The sequence below is a fragment of the Taudactylus pleione genome, unplaced genomic scaffold (genome assembly GCF_031769625.1).
Source record: "Taudactylus pleione unplaced genomic scaffold, aTauple2 ptg000089l, whole genome shotgun sequence".
Taxonomy (NCBI): domain Eukaryota; kingdom Metazoa; phylum Chordata; class Amphibia; order Anura; family Myobatrachidae; genus Taudactylus; species Taudactylus pleione.
In genome coordinates, this window is record NW_028284491.1 from 8,712,197 (window position 1) to 8,731,987 (window position 19,791).

Consider the following 19,791-nt stretch of genomic DNA (forward strand, 5'->3'; position numbering starts at 1 on the left):
GTACCCCCTATGCAGTGCTCCTTATATAGTGCCCCCAGTAGCAGTCCACACCCCAGCAGTGCCCCCAATAGTTGTAACCCTTATGCAGTGCCCCTTAAATAGTGGTCCCAGTTGTAGTCTCCCCCCTATGCAGTACCCCCAGTATTGGCCTTTTTATAGAGCCCCCAGCAGTGGTCCCTCGATGCAGTGCCCCCAGTGGTAGTCCCCTCACCCCTATGTAGTGCCCCTAGTAGTAGTCCCCTCCCCCCTATGCAGTGCCCCTAGTACTTGTAACCTCCCCTTGTAGTGCCCCTAGTAGTAGTAGTCCCCCCTTGTAATAGTAGTCCCCCCCCTTGTAGTGCCCCCAGTAGTAGTCACCCCAGTTGTAGTCCCCCCCTTGAAGTGCCCCCAGTTTTAATTCCCAGTAGTGGTCCCTCCTAGTAGTGCCCCCCCCCCTGTAGTGCCCTCAGTAGTGATCTCCCCCTTTTAGTACCCCCAGTAGTGGCCTCCCTCTTGTAGTGCCCCCAGTAGTAGTCCCTCCCTCTTGTAGTGCCCCCAGTCCAGTAGTGGTTCCCCCCTTGTATTGCCCCCAGTAGTAGTAGTCCCCCCCTTGCAGTGCCTCCAGTAGTGGTTGCCCCCTTGTGGTTCCCCCAGTAGAGGTCTCCCCATTGTAGTGCCAGCCTCCCCCCCAGTAGACACACGTAATAAAAAAAACACTTACCTGAATCCCCGCTCCCGCCATCGCCATCCGCTCCTCCGTCTGTCCTTCCCGGGCATTATGGGAGAGACGTCATATGATGTCATGACACCTCTCCCATTGCCCACTGCGGAAGATGGAAGATGGAACGGCTCCTGCAGTGGGCGCAGCAGCAGCTAATGAGAGTCTGAGACTCTCATTGGCTGCTGCTTACAACAAACACACAGCTGCCGGAGCCGGCGACTGTGTGTTTGTCACTTGTGTAGCGCTGACCGAACTCCGTCTGGTCAGCGCTACACACGTGGTGCAGTCTGTGTCACAGTGACACAGACTGCCCGCAGCCCAGGGGGCACATGGCACCCTGCCCCCCGGCCCAGCCCGCCACTGGCGGCAAGGGAATTATATGTAATCCAAATCCCATGAGAATCAGACGCGGGGTTGAGGACGTTTTGCCTCATTTTGGATTCTAAGTCAGATGGGAAAACCCGAGCCTGACGTGGATCCTGCTCAGAATCCCTATGTTCGGGCGTGCCCGGTTCTCTGAGAACTGGACCCGCTCATCCCTAAAGAAAAGGGTAGAGAAAAACTGCTTGTACTGCATGTCTTTAAAGTATTGTAAGTATTGAGTTCTGTTTTTTGTCAATTAGTCTGTATTACCTTTCAAAAAAATTATTTAAGTTCTTAAAATAAAAAATATTCCACAAACTTTATCTAAACAAATGTCACAAAGGTATGTACTGTAGATAGAATCCCAGAGGTGACCATCCTGATGGTTAGAATACCGGCAGCAGAATTCCGACAGTCAAAATACAGACAAATTCCGATGGAAAATATTAGGGTTAGGGTTAGAGTTAGACACTAGGGGGAGGGTTAGGCTGCATTAGAGGACAGTTAAGGTTATGCTGCCGAAGGGTATGGTCAGGGATAGGCTGCCAAAAGGGACGGTAAAGATAAGGCTTCAGGAGGGGTGGGTTAGGGTTAGACTACTCACTAAAATTCATCTGCATTTTGACCATTGGGATTCCTCTGCCATTACTGTGTCCATCTGGATAGTCACTGCTGGGATATTGCACCCAACCCTTCACAAAGATGAACAATATGCTGCAATTTCTTAAAATAAAAGGAAATGAAAACTGTAGCTGCAGAACTCACTCATACTATCATGTAATCAGCTTCTCGGGGAAGACTTCAAACCTGGACAGAATTTTAATCAGATTGATCCCCTTCCTGTTGTATAACTTGACTTTTAATAGAGAGCTTTTAAACACACTTTCTGTACCCCCACACCCATCTGACCCCTCCTGGTGACTTTTCACTGAGGGGAAATTTTATCAAGCTTTGGGGAGCGATAAAGTGGACCTCATTCAGAGGCGGTCGTTAATTGCAAGCGATCGCCCTGGATCAGGACGGCCGCTTGCATCCTGAACGACCGCCTCCTTGTTGATCGCTAAGCTGTGGGTTAACACCCACAGCTCTAGCGACTGACATGGGTGATGGTCGCGATGGTCAAGACCACCCACAGCTTAACGACCGACCAGCTTGATCACCATCGCGACCATCGGTGCTTACGACCAGACCCTAAGGCACTCGTAAGCCCCAGGGAACTTCCTGCTCTGATCGAGCAGGAAGCTGCCCACTGACATCAGCAATGATGTCAGTGGGGTTGCCCCCAAACGGCAAGCGTTCCGGCGGGAACGCCTCCGTTTGGGCAGACACGCCCCCTGCACGCCTCCCAAACGGGGCGAGCTGTCACTCACCATCGGCAGCTCGCCCCGTGTGCTGCGAGACCCCTAGCGACGGAGCCGGCTCCGTCGTGCGCATGCCCAGTGGGGCAACATCAAGTCGGTTGCGAGTGCTCTGCGCTTGCGACCGACTCTGAATGACCCCCACAGTACCAACTAATCAGCTTCTAATCATACTTTCCAACACTCCCTGAATGTCAGGAAAACTTCCTGAAATAATAACAATCTTCCTGATTGCACTTTACCCACATTATGTAGCTTTTAGGCACTAAAGGTGGGTACACACGGTACGATGAGTACCCACCTATGCGATGGACAATCCGAGGGCCGACATATAGAGTGGTCCCTACACATGGGGCGATCCGGTGCCCGACCACCCGATATGCCACTGCATGGGATCGTCAGATGATTTGCCAAATCTTTTCACCGTGCACAAAGATCTGGCGAAGTGATGAACGACCCCACGGGAGCACGCAATACACTATATCATGCATACACATGGAACAATATAGCTGTTTTATCGTTCCAATGCGTCGGACGGTCAGTTATATCATTCTGTGTGTAGGGGCCTTTAGAATAAAAGAAAATCAGAGATACTGTATATACAATCAAGGAGTCTATGTACAAAGCAGTGATAAGTGACAGAGTGAAAAGTGATAAGTCTGTTATAAGTGCCAGCCAATCAGCTCCCAACTGTAATTTTTCAAACACAGCCTGTGAGATGACAGTTGGAAGCTGATTGTCTGGCACTTATCACAGACTTATCACTTTTCACTCTGTCACTTATCACTGCTTAGTACATAGACCCCTAAATGAGATAATCAGGGCCATTTCCCTGTATTGGTTGTTAGGCACCATGGGTTCAATTTACTAAGCCTTTGATGGAGATAAAGTGAACGGAGATAAAGTCCCAACCAATCAGCTTCTAACTGCCATTTTTCAAACACAGCCTGTGACATGGCAGTTAGGAGCTGATTGGTTGGGACTTTATCTTTGGGCCTGATTCACTACCGTACGCAACTGCGAATATGCACACAATCGTCCGATTATTTTGCACTGCGCATGCGTACGCATCACAGTGCGTGAACTGGCTGCTGCGATCAGAACTGGATCACATAGGCTACACAGACCCATCGCAGAGTGATTGACAGGAAGTGCTATTTGTGGGTGGTGATGGGGGATGGTCAGGGAAACGCAGGCGTGCCACTGCGTTTGCACGCTGTTGCAGGGGCGTACATAAATACGCAGTGTGAGGTCTCATAGCGTGCCTGATTGTACTCGATTGTACCGATGGTTTTGCAGTCTTACTAAACAGCACGTGTGTGTGCTGAGTAAAGTGGGTGTCCCTGTGCAGTGCTGCGAGGGCATTACGATCGCAATGTATTAGCAATGGATTAGCATACTATCGCAGTTGAACTGCATGCGTAATTGCAATTGCATATGGTAGTGAATCAGGCCCTCTGTTCACTTTATCTCCATCCAAGGCTTAGTAAATAGACCCCAATGATCCTTATGGCTATATGCATTCTCAAACAAAGTTTCTTGTGGCCACTTATATGGAATCACATGTGAGTAGAACACAACACTTGAACAAATAAATATATTGCTTCCAGTTAACAGAGTTCCATTTAATACACCCATACAAAGGCAGCACAGCTGGTGTCACTGGCGTAACTACTGTAGGTGCAGGTGCGGCTACTATGGGGCCCAGACCACCTCCAGGGCCCGGCCCTCCCCCTGCACCTATGGTGCCAGGCCAGCCGTGGTCGCAACCTCCTTCAGCAGTAGTGTGCGCACATCTGCCCTTCCGGTCGGCTCTGCCTTCATCTGTCCTCACTGACTAATATTGGGAGGAGGCGTGGCTGTGATCCTGGGATGTCCCAGCAGGCTCAGCAAGTCTCCTCCCAGCATCAGTCAGTGAAGAAAGATGGAGCTGACCTGGAAAGGAGATGTGCCTGCCCTGACAAGCAGCACACTGCTGAACGAGGACGCAACCACGGAGCAGAGGTAAGTCACGGAGGGAGAAGGGAGGAGTGTGGGGGAGGGGGGAGAGCAGGGGTGGACCTAGGGAGGCCTGTGAAAATTTTGCCCCGGAGCCTAGTTACGCCCCTGGCTGGTGTAATGGTTAGCATTACTGCCATAAGGAACTGAGGGCATGAGTTTGAATCTCATACGGCTCTAACTGTGTGAAGTTTGTATATTCTCCCTGTGATTGCGTGGGTTTTCTCCCACCATCTACAAATATCAGGGCTGTAGCTAGGGTAGTGCGGCCGGTGCCATGGCACAGGGCACCACAGGTAAGGGGGTGCTGTTTGGGCCAGTCAAATTTCTGTTTATTATCATTCTTGCTTGTAGCTTCCTCTTATTTTATCCCCAGTATCTCTTGGCCCATCCCCATGAAGCCATTCCCCTTTTTTGGGTGCATTATGTCCCTTTGATAAATGAGGGGGGCGCCAATGCTCTTTCTGGCACAGGGCACCAAAAAGTCTAGACCTTTCATGAGACTGAACATAGCACTTATCTTCACTTGCTGTCCTTATCTGTAGTTGAGGGACATTAGGTCTCTGTAAATACAAATGATTCCAAACAGGCACTTTCTAAAAGCAATCTCTGCCAAATACAGACATTTTCCAGACTGTCGATGTAGATTTAGCCTAGCCACCCCCTGGGGTACTGGCACAGAATGAGCCCCCGCTATTTATTTATATACAGTAAGTCACTGGCCTTCCAAGTTATGCCCAGTGTTCGGAAATGAGAGTCTCTGCGGTCTGGAGACGGTGGACTGTGATGGATCCAGCTGCCAATTCTGATCAGATAAGCCTGCTAACTATTCTTCCTTGTGAGCAGATTTTAATTAGCGTTTTTTTCTTATATTAACTTTTATTGATTTTAGTCAGAAAACAGAACAGTAAAATAAAAAGGGGATACAGAAAAGGAGAAGGGAAGGGGAGAGCAATGTTTAAGGGATGCACTGATCCCACACAGATACCAGGCATAACAATACATCATATAGCACAGGGGTATTCAATATGCAGCCCTCCAGCTGCTGTGGAACTACACATCCCAGGATGCCCTGCCATAGTTTTAGCATGACCTCATAGCAAAACTGGCACAGGACATGCTGGGATTTGTAGTTACACGGCAGCTGGAGAGCCGCATGTTAAATAACCCTCAAATAGTATGTCATAATAAAGAGACAGCTCTTCCAGGGAAACAGACACATACACAGAAAAAGACAAAGGGCCTGAAGGTAAGGAAAAAAGCCAAAAATGCAGGACTTGGCTTTTACCAGGGCAGTCTGTGACATATCCATGCCTAAAGGTTTTAATAAATGGTTGTTATTTTAAGGATAATGCTCTAGTGGAGCCTATCTTTTCTTGATATATGCAGCCACCGGCACGGCCTATTGGAAGCTACAGTAGGAGGGAACCGGCTTGATGATCAGATACATTTTTTTTAATGAGAATTATAAGTTAATTGTGAACTTAGGGCCCGATTCAGAGCCGCTCGTAAGCGGCCGCTCGTTCGTTCCGAGCGATGTTCGCACATATGCGCATGTGTATGGGTTGTAATGCGCATGCGCCAACCAGTCAGTGCGGTTGGAAATCGTGTGCTCGCAAAACAACGAGAGCCTGCTAATTTGAGTGACAGAATGAGGCGTTTGTGGGTGGTAACAGGGGAAGGTGCTTGAAAACGGGGAGTGGAGATCCGAACGCAGGCGTGCCAAAAGGTCAAAACGGGCGTTTAATGGGAGTGCATAATTTACAAAGCAGCGTCATCGACCACATCACTTGGTTGTCTTTTAGCCTGAACTGCTCGCATAATTGCGGTAGGAAAATGCTACCACAAGAATTGCGAGCAGTTCATACGCCTTTCGATGTACTCGATTAATCTAATAAATAGCGGAGATGACGTATGATGCGAGCGGCCAAGGGGCGTCTTTACAAAATAGAGAGCGCATGTTTCGTTCGCTCGTTCAGACATAGAGGCGTCAACAGACCGCAAAGAGCGAGCGCTCAATTTAAATAGCCAGCCCCTTTTTCAGAATGAGCGTCCGCAAATAGCGTCTGGCTCTGAATCAGGCCCTTAGCTAGTTCAAATGCTATCAGTGTCCTATTAATGGGGAATTTGTCTATGGAAATCCCCAGCTGACGATAAGTGCAAAAGTGAAAAGCCAGTGGTGTAGCCAGATTTTGGGATGAAGGGAAGATAGATAAATAGGTCACCTGGGCCAATCCAGACTATGATATAATGAAGTTGCATTCTCAGTATAATACATTGGTGTCAGTCATACAAATGTCCTCATACCTTCTCACATGCCCTTTATAATGCCCATATTCCCACCATTCATTTTACATGGCATCAAACCTGATTGAAGTTCTAATTAAACTATCTGCTGTTGGATGAGTTTGATGACATGACGTACCGTACTCATACTTGCCGACATTTGCCTTTTCCTCCCCAGGAGAAGCCCGGGGAGGAGAAGCAGGTGGGAGGTGTTGGGGGCAGAGCTGGACGGGTCACATCATTTAGCCCCGCCCCCTTACAACAATTTGCTGCGAACGGTGCATATTTAAATAAGGGAAGTGCCCAAATGACGCGTTTCTCATAGAATCGCATCATTGGGTCATGCCCCCTACTCGCGGGCCCGCCGGTCCGCAAGAAAATTCTTATTTTGCCCACTTCACTAGAAAGTGGGCAGAATGCGGGAGAAGTGCCTACCCTTCCAGGGGTGCGGGGGATTACCCAAAAAATCGGGATCCTCCCGCGACTTCCGGGAGGGTAGGCATGTATGTCCTTATCGCATCCTCTTATCCACATTGCACAAGGATCTTTCAAGTGGTGTGCTAGAAGTTTTATATTATTGTACTATCTGCCCCAGATAATCTGATCATAGTTAGATGGAGAGTGATGTGCATGCTAGAGGTCTTATGTTCTTGCTAGAGGTGTAGTACTCTTAACAGGGGCACTGGATATAAAAGGTTTCAAAATGAACTTTCAATTGTATTTATTAAAATTGTCAACCAACATTTTAAAAACACAAATGTATAAATGACTCAAATAGATAAATGACACAAATAATTGTAAGATCTCAGGATAACATCCTTGAGCAAAATGATGTAGTAGGGTGTATAGTCCCTTGTAGGGCTGGAATAAGTAGATGGAAAGCTTAGTTGTTTGTGGGCCTGATTCAGCAAGGAACGCAAAGGAGAGAACGCACCCACTTGGCCGATGTTTTTGCACTGCGCATGCGTATGCATCACACTGCACGTGCGTGAACTAGCCAGTGCGATCGAGTTATGGTACGCAGACTGCACGCAGTGTAGGGGCGTGCATAATTAAGGCAGTGCTGCGGCATACGTAGCCATACCGTAAGCTGTACACAGGAAGCGGACAAAATCCTGCGGCAGGTCAGGTCAACCACTATTATGCTAATGGGTCCGATGGTTCTCGATCTTACCGATGTTTATGCTATCTCGCATACTGATCAGGCTGTGAGAAAAGGGAGATGGGCGGCTTAATATGGGGTTGGGCGTCTGCATGTTGTGCTGCGTGCGTGTGCATTGATTAGCATATTCTTGCAGCGGATGGGTGTGTACGTCTGCTAGCCTGCGTTGTTGAATCAGGCCCTGTGTGAACTACTAGAACAACAATCCCTATGCAGCAATAAGCAACTTAATGCTGAGAAGGGTTGTAGGAAGGCACATGTCACTAGTCTCAGAAGCTGGACTGCAGAAATAAATATAAGACTCTGAAAGTTCGGTGAGACAAAATGCACATAAAAGAAATTTACAGTGATACTAATAACAATAGCTGCCAAACATACACAATGAAAGGAAGTCACAGGGATGTGGTGCAAAACTAAATAACTATGCAAAACAGGATAAAAGTCTCTGGGATGCAGGATATGCAAAGCAAATAGTAATGTAGTCTCTGTGCAGGGAGTACCTGATGTTCTTTGAATAGTAATATAAAGCAAAACCAATAGACGAATAGGCTGAGATCAGAGGGCAGGCAGAGTCAATAACAGGCCCACATACAGTGACACACAATGTTACCCACCCTGGGGTAATCGGTCACAACTCACAACAGCTTCAGACCAAGCTCTTGCTTTGGCTCAGACAAGACAGTCGGTACATAAGGGTTCATCAAAGAGGCAGTGGTGGTGAGACAGGGGAAATAGAGGTAAGAAGAAGAGAGACAGGGAAGGAGATGGGAGAGAGAGAAACCAGGGGCTAGAAAGTGTGGGGGTGGGAGGGGGGGTTCAAGTACAGCCAAGCACAACAGCTAGCGACCCAATGAATTAAAATGAAAAGATTTCTCCAGTGGTGCCCCTAAATAGTGTAAGTATTTATTCCTATCATTAGTAAGAGAACAGCGATTCAGAGAACAGAAAGCTCAGCCAGCTGTGCATGACATAATGAGCCTCCTTAGGGGAGAAAAGCATTGAAGATTCCCTGTCTTCTCCACCCCTACAGGGACACCGGCCAATCAGAGGTGCCCCCAACAGTCTGAAAAGTAATACAAAAGAAGGATCGGCTTATTTTGTATTGTTTTGAAGAACTTGCACTATCTTCTTCATTTTGGCAGCGGCACTCAATCACTGTGGTTACTTGGGGCAGCGCTAATTTTTTATCAATAATTCTTCAGTCTAAAAAGTAGGCTACTCACTTAACCAGGAAATAAAATAGTGCCCAGAGTCAGGGGTGATTTACCCTGCATGTTCTCTGGCATCTGCCTCTGCTACCCATGTGACCGGGACAGTCTGGACTCTACTTTGGGCAACATGGCCTGGAGAGGGAGAGGCTCCCAGATACCCCCGTCTATGGCACACAGAAGGACCAGGGTCAGACCCCAGCGTCAGCACTATGGGCTACACCTACACTGCACATGCATGGCTTCAGGCAGCTAATGCACAATCGTTTAATGATTGCTGTAAATAGCATTTCATTTCATTCTCCAAATAGACGTTTTGCTGGGAACGTTTACCGATTCAGATCGATGGAGGGTTAGCTATCCTTGAATTACATGAAAAAAAACAGATTTTCACAATGAAGCCATGTGAGCTGTGAAAGGATTTTATATCGATATATGAAATCTTTATGAATAGAGAGCAATGGAGATTTTTATGCAGATTGAGTGATTGTTTGCTAATACAAGACCGTACTGTGCACACGCAGGGTCTGCATTGCGAATATGCATGCACACAGTACCCACTCGCAAAGTGAGTGACAGGTAGTCAGTGTTTGGGGGTGGTTACGGGGGGTGGGTAGAAAAACACAGGCATGTCTGACCGTTTAAATGCTGTTTTATGGGCGTACATAAATTAGCCATTGCAATCTCATTGTCAGTAGAGCTGCCGAGTCTGCGGCTGGTCAGACCTGCTGCAGATGGAGCATGGCTGCCTGCTGTACGTCAATGGTACTGATGTTTACGTTGTTGCACATCGTCCTACAAATATGAGAAGGCAGCAGTGGGCGTCCCTATGCTCGGCTCTGCTTTGGGAAGCGGTAGCATATTTTAGCAACTGCGATCCGTGAGAGTATGCAGTTGGGTTTGCATGACTGTCCATCTCTGAATCAGATCCTGAGACCATAGTGTTTACAATATTACACTATATATCCTGGAGTTCTGTTATCACCTTTTCCCCATCAAAATGGTACTGTAGTAGAGGACTCCATTCTATACCCTAGAATTGTTAGATTTCTTTTAGAGATGTGCGTGGAGCACCTTGTTTTGGTCTTGGTTTTGGATCTGGATTCATCTTCGTGTTTTGGTTTTGCAAGACCACCCGTGTTTTCGTTTTGGATTCGGATAAAAATCGATAAAAAATTTATAAAAATATAAAAACAGCTAAAAACAGCTAAAATATCCAAATCCAAAATCCGAGTTCGGTTTTTAAAAAACGAGTTCCGAACCGGCAACTGTAATGAACTGGAACTCGGTTCGAACCGGGACACAAAAGTGAATCCGAACCTTGGAAACCCTAAAATTTTAAGTGTGTTCAGAGTTCAGAAATCCAGACCCGCACATCTCTAGTTTAGTTAAACATATTTGTTTATTGTGATGTAAGTAGATATTCATACAATAATTAAAAATATTGTAAACTTTATTACATGACATTTTATGTTAAAGAAGCCTAAGCTCCTATTGCCTTGTCTCTGGCTGAATCATTCAGGAATCCATCACTATTTAATGTAAGATTTGAATCTATTTTATCAGACACAAGGCTTCACAAGTATTTGCAATGTCAAACTTTATTTTACCATTGGGCACTCCCTATATTTGTTTCTAGAGTTCATTATTCACCAAGGAGATCAGGACTAATACGAGCTGCTACTCTCATTACAATGAATGATATTATTTTAATTGAGTGTTTTTTATTGTTGATTTTTCACCATTCTTATTAATATTAATTAGTGTATATGCCTGAATCGTGCATCTGTTTTCACTTGACCATTTTTTTACTGTATATTTATCATTTTATATCTTAACTCAGAATCAATGCGGGAAGTGGAGAAAAGCTGAAGGAAAGGATATGATGGTCGGAGGTCACAAACAGATTAAAAAAGTTACTGATGGCACAGAGGAAGGAGAAGACAAGATCAAGAGAGTGACCATTACAGTGGGTGTAAGATAAGTCCACTGAGGGAGGCCAAATGAAGAAGAGTGGGAGAGCAGTTTGTAGGTAGTAGTATCTGTAGGATTATTAAAGTCTCCAAGATTGAAAGAGGAATGGTCAGAATATAAGGAGAAGCCAGGAAGCAAAATAATCTAAGAGTTGGGAGATAGGATAAGAGGGAGAGTAGATGACCAAAGAAGAGACAAATGGAGTGAATCTCAAAGGAGAAGGAAAGAGTGGACTCATTGGAAGGTGCAGTGAGGAAAGAGTACGGTGCCAACACCACCACATTGTCAGCTTCCAGATCTGGTTGTATAATAAGATAATTTGAGACCCCCCTATATGAGATAGCAGCAGGAAAGGGTTGCTAGAAGATGAGGTCTAGAGGTTAACGGTGCTAACATTTAAAAGATCATTCTTTGAGGCAAATGTACTGCAGATCGATTTAGCATTTCAGAGAGCACATATGAAAAAAGAGGTGGCAGTGGGTAGATGTGGATAAGATTGTCAGGATTGCAGTACATAGGTGGGGCAGAATGGGAAATGACTGGGGAGGAGTGTTGGGCTGGTACTGGGCCCAGGTTAAGGTGAGATCCCCATGGCAATCAGGAGATGGAAGGCAAGGAGTAAGATGTGGGTGAGGAGATTTTTGTGTAGGAGCAGTAGGGTGAGAAGGGTGCGTAAGAGGAAAACAACATTTACTGGAAAATTAGGTATGGTGGGTGAGACATCATGTAAGACACAGGGCAGGAAGGAAAGGGGGAAGCATCTGAAGTGAGTATTAGAGGGATAGGAAGTGAGAATGTAGAGGAAGCAGGGAGGAGAAGAAAGTTAAGAGGTACAGGGATATAGGAAGCTCTAGAGGATGAAGAAGACCTGGCCAATGGGCAAAGAGGATGAATAAGGTAAGGGGCCTCAAGGTGTAGAGAAAGACCGGAGGCAAGGGGAATGAAGGTGAAAATGATTAGGTAGTGCAATAGGATGGGGAGAGGTAAGTGGGTACACAGTGAGATGTAACAGTGGCGGACCACAATGGGGGGGAATAAATTGATTGTGGATGAGACATAGTGCAGGCAAAGAACATTGAGAGGCATGGAGGCAAGAGGCTGGATAGACCAGATGTGCAGGATAGTAAAGAGAGGAAATGAGGAGGAAGTAATGATGTCAGGAGAGAAATATGATACTGAAGAAAGGTGAGGTGGATGTGGGAAGGTGAGGTACTGTAGATGAGGTAACAAATTGGTAATATAATAAGGCATGCCTGGCCAACTTGTGACTCTCCAGCACCCAGCATACCCTCCAACTGATCAGCTGCTAAAGCATGCGGGGACTTGTAGTTTTACAACAGCTGGTGAGCCACAGGTTGGCCAATCCTGTAATAAGGTAAAGACAATCTCAAAAATCAAATTACAGTGCAGGTGTATAACAAGCTGATAGCAAACAGTTTAACAATCTCTAGGGTGAAGACAGATAATAGTGAGAGATTTGCCAGCATCTAAAGCTGGGTACACACTGACAGATATACTGTATTGGCCGATCTGGTGCCCGTCGGCCAGTGTGTACCAGCGATATCTCTGTGAATGACGTCATTCACAGACATATCGCATTGGCTGTGCAGCACAGCCAATGGACAGATATATCTGCAGACATCTCTGTCCATCAGCAAGTGTGTACGGTTGGTCTGCAGACCGCCTGTACACATGCAGCGGCAGCCGCGAACCGCACCAACTGCCTGGAAGATGATGGTGTATTTGAACAACCATCATCTACAGATATATCTGCTAGGTGTGTACCCACCTTAAGGAAAGAGTGAATTCATCCACTGCTATCAGAAAGAAGAATGTGAGACCTCAGCTGTATGGGTAGTGATGACTTGTAGGACCTGTCACCAGAGCGGCAGGAATATTTTAGTCAGGTTAAAGTAACATTTGAAGAAAAGTTGCCATAAAAGATATAGTAGTTGATCGAGGACTACAATCCAAGAGAGGGATTTAAGGATGGCTGATTGAATGAAGGAGCAGGAGAATAGGGAGGATGGGATAGTAAAGAAATGGGCAAGATGGGGAGATAAGTTATTTCTTTGGAACGCAATGTAATTTCGGGCCCCAATGTAGGCCGAAATTAGACCTTAGAGCAAGCCATGGTTTACATTGTGCTTTTGGCCATGTGAGTGGCTTCTGTTGTGGAAATGCTGGTTTGAGAAGAGCACAGGAGACCTGAGTACTTTGTGCTGAGCAACTCTGTCCACTAGGTTTCACTGAAGTAGAGGAGCACACTATGTCGTCCTCTCAAGTTGCCGGCATGAGGTCTGACAGCGGGATGGAGGCCAAACCCACTGCCGCTGCCTCCAGCGTCAGACATCTCAACTGGAGCCAGAGGATGTGCTGATGTCCGCTGAACTAGTATCATCTGCCATGAAGGACTGGGAATTATGAAATTATGCTGGAGCTTTGGGTGAAGGCGGTTTGAAGGTCAAGAAATCACTTTTTTTAAAACTAATGATAAATACAAGACTAAAGTAGACCATGGCAGAGAAACTACAAGAAGATAAAATTCCTATATTATGAAATCAACTATGCACACAATACAGTTACAAATGGAATCATTTGTAACATTGTAATTAAATATTATATATATATATATATATGTATATATATAAATATTTATATATATACTTATATATATATATATATATATATAAAAATTCATATTAATGATTCATTTCTGAAATGGAATTATAAGAAGGCAAAGACTGAAACACACTAATCTAGCAACTCTCAGTTTCCAGATAAGATTTCTTTTTAGGAAGAGGTACAAGGTCAGTAGCAAACGCAGGATATCTAGAGGGGGGTTTCCAAATGCTTGATTTTAGAGCGAGTGTGGCCAGTCCATGAAGAGGGCATAATTAATACTTATCCAGCTTTAATATGCATCATACAATGTGTATTTTATGTCATAAATCCGGCATATACAGGATCACAGTAAGTCATTTGATGCGGCAGTAAGCCATCCTGCATGAGCTGAATGTTTTTATTTTAGATGTGGGCACCATTACAGACTATTGGAGTATGTGTGGGAGCCTTGAGAAGCAGCAGAAGAACCTAGCACTTCCCTGGACATATATGTACATATATGTTTTCCAGATCTCCTAGTTGGTGCACAGGTTATTTATTACTGGCTGATACATGTTAAAAGATCCACAGGTGGTGCTAATTATTTCATTTGTGATACTGAGAAGAACATGTAGCATTAGTAAAATTTTATTATATTACTATTTCTACTGTGGTCATGGTATGTGCTGTGGAGGGGGGTTTCCAGGCAGAGGGAAACCCCCCTGCGTTTGCCTATGAAGATATCTGAGGAAAGAAAAAGGTCCAGACTAAAACATTAAGGAGATGAGGGAAGACGTATAAGAAACTAAGGGAATATCATACAAAGGGAAACACAAATGGTCGGAAAATAAGGATTCTCATTTGTGTTACTTACTAATAAGCCAGTAAGGTCTAAAGGATTCTCAGTAATTAATATTTAGGAAAAGGCTATATGGCAGCATACGTGGATTGGCCGACGGTGCATACTGCACATGCACCGCAGTATGCGTGCATGAGTTAGCATTGCGATTGTAATGCGATCACCTACGCAGATAAGAATCCATCCCAGAGTGAGTGACAGGCTGTGAGCGTTTGGGGGTGGTGACAGGGGAGCGGTCGGAGAAACGCAGGCATGTCTGTTTGTTTGAACGCCGTTACTTGGTCGTGCATAAATTATCCACTGCAACAGCTTACGCAGCCTGAGTACTCACTGCGTGCAACGAGGTTAGCAATTTCTGAGTAAGGTCTGACCTGTTGTAATTGTGCATGAGGGGCCGATGCTAAGCGATGTTCAGTGCAGTCTAGTAAAGCGTTTGAACTATAGCCGGTACACACTTTATGATAGGTTGTCCGATCCCATGGATCGGGCTGACATATCGGGCACATGGTCCAGTGTGTACCCACTATGCACGTCCCTACTGCCCGACATCGGCAAGCTCAATAGTGTCAGTGAACGACATATTGGGCGGACGGTCACCGGATCGTACAGTGTTTCCCGACCGGCCGATATGTTGTTCATAGGCACCATCGGGCATCGCTTCAGGGGGTCAGGTAATATTGTACCCCCTTAAGAAGCACATTTAAGTGAAAAAGATGCTCGGAGCAAGCATAGTCACGCGTAACCTGGCACGCCGAGAAAGGTTGTTTGGCACGACTGTGACAATAGTGTATGAAGACATATCTGTATTTTATTAACATTTTAGTAAACTTAAAAAATGTCATATCTGAACCTACTGATTCCTCATGACAAGTGTCTTCTCTTTTCAGACAATATCAAACAATGAACTACAGTAACAATCAACACGGCTGAAATTCAAGGCCTAGCTGTTCTAGAAGAATTAGAGCAATGGTAAACCTCTACAAAAACAAACAAAGACACCAAATTTGTTCTAAAAAGGAAATTTTTATTTACTGTCCTTGACATTATTAACCCATACCTCCCAACTGTCCTGATTTCAACAGGACAGTCCTGTTTTACTGGCACTATCCCGCGGGTGGGGGGAAGTTGGGGAGGACACTCTCACACTGCTGCTCTGTATAGCTGGGCAGTGGTGACTGGATGACACGTGCATGCGTGCATCATCCATATACACTTTGACGGCTCTGAAATAGACTGGGGGGCTGCCCAGCAGCTCCTGAAGCGCAGGGCAAACGGGGGCGTGGCTCATGGGTACGGCATTTCCAGTGTGGCCACACTCACTTGCTGGTACTCCCCTTATTTTGCAAGTACTCTGGGATGGCAAAAATAAGGATTGTCAATAATATTATTATATTGGCAAATAATGTAATAAAGAGTTTTAAGGATATAATCATCAGATTAATGGAGAAACGCATAGTTGCCTACTCTCCCGCAATGGCCGGGAGGCACCCGAAAATCGGGTGGTGCTCCCAGGGTGCCTGGAAAAGTGTCTCTCTTGGCCAGCTGCCAACTTACCAAGTGAAGTGGGCGATCCGGTCGGCAGATGATGCGATCTGCGCTGAATCATGTCATTGTAGCCAGGCCTACTGCTGTACAATGCCAGTAATCTCTGCATTGTATAGTGAGAGACGTGACCACGATGACACAATCATGTCACCACGCCCCCCACACTGCCTCCTATGCTGCATCATGCAATCACACCAGCCCCTGAGCAATGCCATGCACCCAGCACCACCCTCCGCTATGCCGACCTGGTTGCACCCTCCCGAAAGTGGGCAGCCAGAAAGTTGGCAACTATAGGGAAATGTCTTATTGTGTACAAGGGAAAATTATCTATTGGATACTTATATATACTTGCCTACTCTCCCAAAACGTCTGGGATGCCCCCAAATCTCAGGTGGTACTCTAAGGTGCCTGAAAGAGTAGGCAAGTCTCCTGGAGCTCCCTCGCGGTCGCCCGCTGCCGCCCACTTTCTGAGTGAAGTGTTTAGTCCGAGTGGCTTGATGACACAATTTGCGCTGAATTGTGCCATTGCTCCCTCACCCCTCGTATTACAACGCATGTAAAAGCAAAATAGGGTTTGGTATGGTGGGGGTGGAGCCACTATGATGCCATGGTGCCAGTATGCCCCCCACATCACCCATTTGGCCGCATTCGCTACCCCCGCTTTGCTGACCGGGCTACTGCCTCCAAGAGGGGGCAGCCAGAAAGTTGGTAAGTATGGACTTATAGACAGCTCAACATCATTTCCTGCTATAAGCAATTGATCTTTATCGCCCCTATTTCTTTTTAATAATATCATACAGTATCTGTTTTGGATTATAACGAAGAACGATTACAATTATGGGTTCAAAACCCCAAGATCCTCACATTCTGTATCCTTCCAAATATACATAAGACTGAGCGGAATCACCCAGGCAGAACCATTGTTTCTGGTATAGGCACTGATTAGAGAAACAGAAAATAAATAAGGCTGCACTCTGTTAATCCCATATTATACATGGTACCAGCTGCATGCCAATATAAAAGCCCTATTTGGATACAAAACAAAAAGACAGTTGTCAGATAAACGAAATGACTGTATAGGAGTGGAGAGGGTTAAACTTCCTAGGCTGGGGGCAGACCAGTGTGAGGAATCATGTGATAATTAGGGCCAATGGGTTTTTAGGGTTGTAGGTTATAGCAGGGATATTAGAGATTGTTGGAGGCGGAGTCAGCCTCTTTTGTTCCTGTCTTGGGAATGGGTAAGTGCTCTTACCTGAGCTCTATTATATTTTCTTCATAGCCATCCTTCTGTTTTTCTTTCCTCTTCTTATCTTTGTTCTTCACCTTCTTCATCTATCCCTCTCTCTCTCTGCCCTCCCCCACCTTTGCGCTCTGCATTTTCTAACAATCCTCCTAACCCTTATAAGGACTGTGACCCCCCCCCCCCAAATTGGTAGCATGCCCCGCCCGCACCGCTCATCGCGGATCCCCGCCCGTTACCGGGCACAGGAAGAAGGCCCAGGGAGTTCTGGGGAGGCTCCTGCCTCTCAAGAGGGAGCTGAAGGGGCTAGCGCGAGTCGCGCAGCCCCGCGGCGTCATGGGCGGCCGGGCGCGGCCGCGCTTACCCGCGGCCGTCAAGCAGGTGCTGTCAGGGCGGCTGGACACAGCCGCCGGCGGGGGGAAGGCGCGGCTGCTCTGAGCAGCCGCGAGAGGCAGTTAGTGAGCCCGCGGGAGGGCAGAGCTGCCGCGATTAGGGCGGTGAGCGCTCGCCCCCCGCGGGTTCAAAGGTCACAGGCGCACACGCGCACCGCAAGGAGGGCTGCTAATAGCCCTGTTAGTGCCAGGAGGGGCAGGGGGGACTCCCCCACAGTTAATGAAGTGGGGAATGTCGAGGTGGGGGAGATGGACAGCCCTGGCAGCACATTAGGGGCTTTGTCAGTCAGGGAGGCAGCCATTTTAGGACAGGGAGAGCTGATGGAGGATGATTGGCAGGCTAGTCAGCAATCAGCAGACAGGGCCATGTCTGGGGCAGCAGCTTCTGGCTATGTGGATACTCAGGTCCCTAGTGGGGGTGCAAGTCAGTCCTTTGACCCTGCAGCTTTTGCGGCCATGATGTCATCAATGACATCTGCTTTTGCTCCCATGGTTGCGGCATTGGCTCCTAGCCAAGCAGATAGTGAAAGGGTGGATCAGAGGCAGCGTTCAATTTCTGCTACTCTAGGGCCAGCGGTAGATCAGTTCATGCAGGCTTGCAAGGCTATGGGCTCCGCTGCGGCTCAGTTGGCAAGACCAGAGGCGTCTGGGGCTGGTGCGGCTGTGTCTTCTCCTGCTGTGTCGACCGTGCCCAGGGTTTCGGCCCAGGGGGCGGCTTCATCGTCTGTTTCAGATACTGCTGAGGGCGAAGCTATGGAACAGGATTTCAGCGTCGAGGAGGCTTCATCATCGGTCGTGTCCGGGAGGGAGCAGTCCGGATCGTCAGGTGAGATCTCAGAAGATGATGATGTTGCTGACTCTGCCTCCTCTTCTTCCTCTGTCTCTGACTTGTCGTCGACCTCTTCTTCTCTGGCTTCTTCTGTCAGCAGCGCGAAAAAGGCGCGGAAGAGGGCTGCTAAATATGCGCGCAAGGAGGCGGATAGGCGGGATAAGCGGGCTAAGCAGCAGCGTCAGAGTAGTAGCGCGCGGAAGTCCAAGAAGCGTCAGCATCAACCAGGTGTGGTGCATTGCGACAATACAGCAGTATTGCGGGGTCTGCGCGATTGTTGCAAGAAAAAAATCAGGAAGGGCGATTATGTGGACATGTTCATTTTAACTGAGCAAGCCAAAAAAGATTTCAAGGCAGCTAAGCTTAAAGGCGGGGTGGGGTTGGAAGCTTTTCGTTCCTATGATAACTGGCTTGCTGGGTTTTGCGTATTCGCAGCATGCTACTTGAAAGATCGCCCAGGGGAGCACCTGAACGTAATAAGGTATATCCACCTGATTCATGGGATGCAGCGTAAATCCAGGGGCAGCGCCTGGAGAACATATGATGAGGAATTTAGGCGCAAGCAGGACGGATCCAAGCGCTTAGATTTTGGGTGCAAGGACGTGGAAGTGTGGCTTGACGTCACGCAACCACCAAAAGGTGGAGTGGAGGATTCTCGGGTAGGCGGGGATACTCATAAGGGGGGGTCTGGGGCGTGGCGCCCGAGTTCTGATCCCTCCCCGGGGCGTCGACAGACGGGCCCCGGTCGGCTTTCTGCGCAGACACCTTTTAAAGGTAAATGTTTTGCCTTTAATAATGCCTCCTGTTCCCAGGGCCAACGGTGCCGTTTTCGACACCTTTGCTTGCGTTGCAACGGATCGCACCCCGCCTCTAATTGTTTCAGGTTGTCAGCCCAACAGGGATCCAAGTCGGGAGGAGGAGCTATTCCCAAAGCGGGAGGTAGCGCAGGCGCTAAATAGGGCACCAACCCCTATCCGTTTGGATGCTATGTCCAGGTGGCTAGGGTGGTACCCTAATAGGCAGGACGCTAAGTTTTTGTTTTTCGGGTTCAAGTTGGGTTTTCGTTTACCAGTTATAGGGGAAGTTCGAGTCGGTTCCCCGAGAAATTTACAATCAGCTCGACTTTTTCCTGACGTTCTTCAGTTAAAAGTCGAGAAAGAGGTTCAGTTAGGACGTATGGTGGGTCCATTTGCGCATCCTCCAATGGGGAATCTGATTCTTTCCCCAGTGGGGGTGGTGCCTAAGAAAACTCCAGGAAAATTTCGGCTGATCC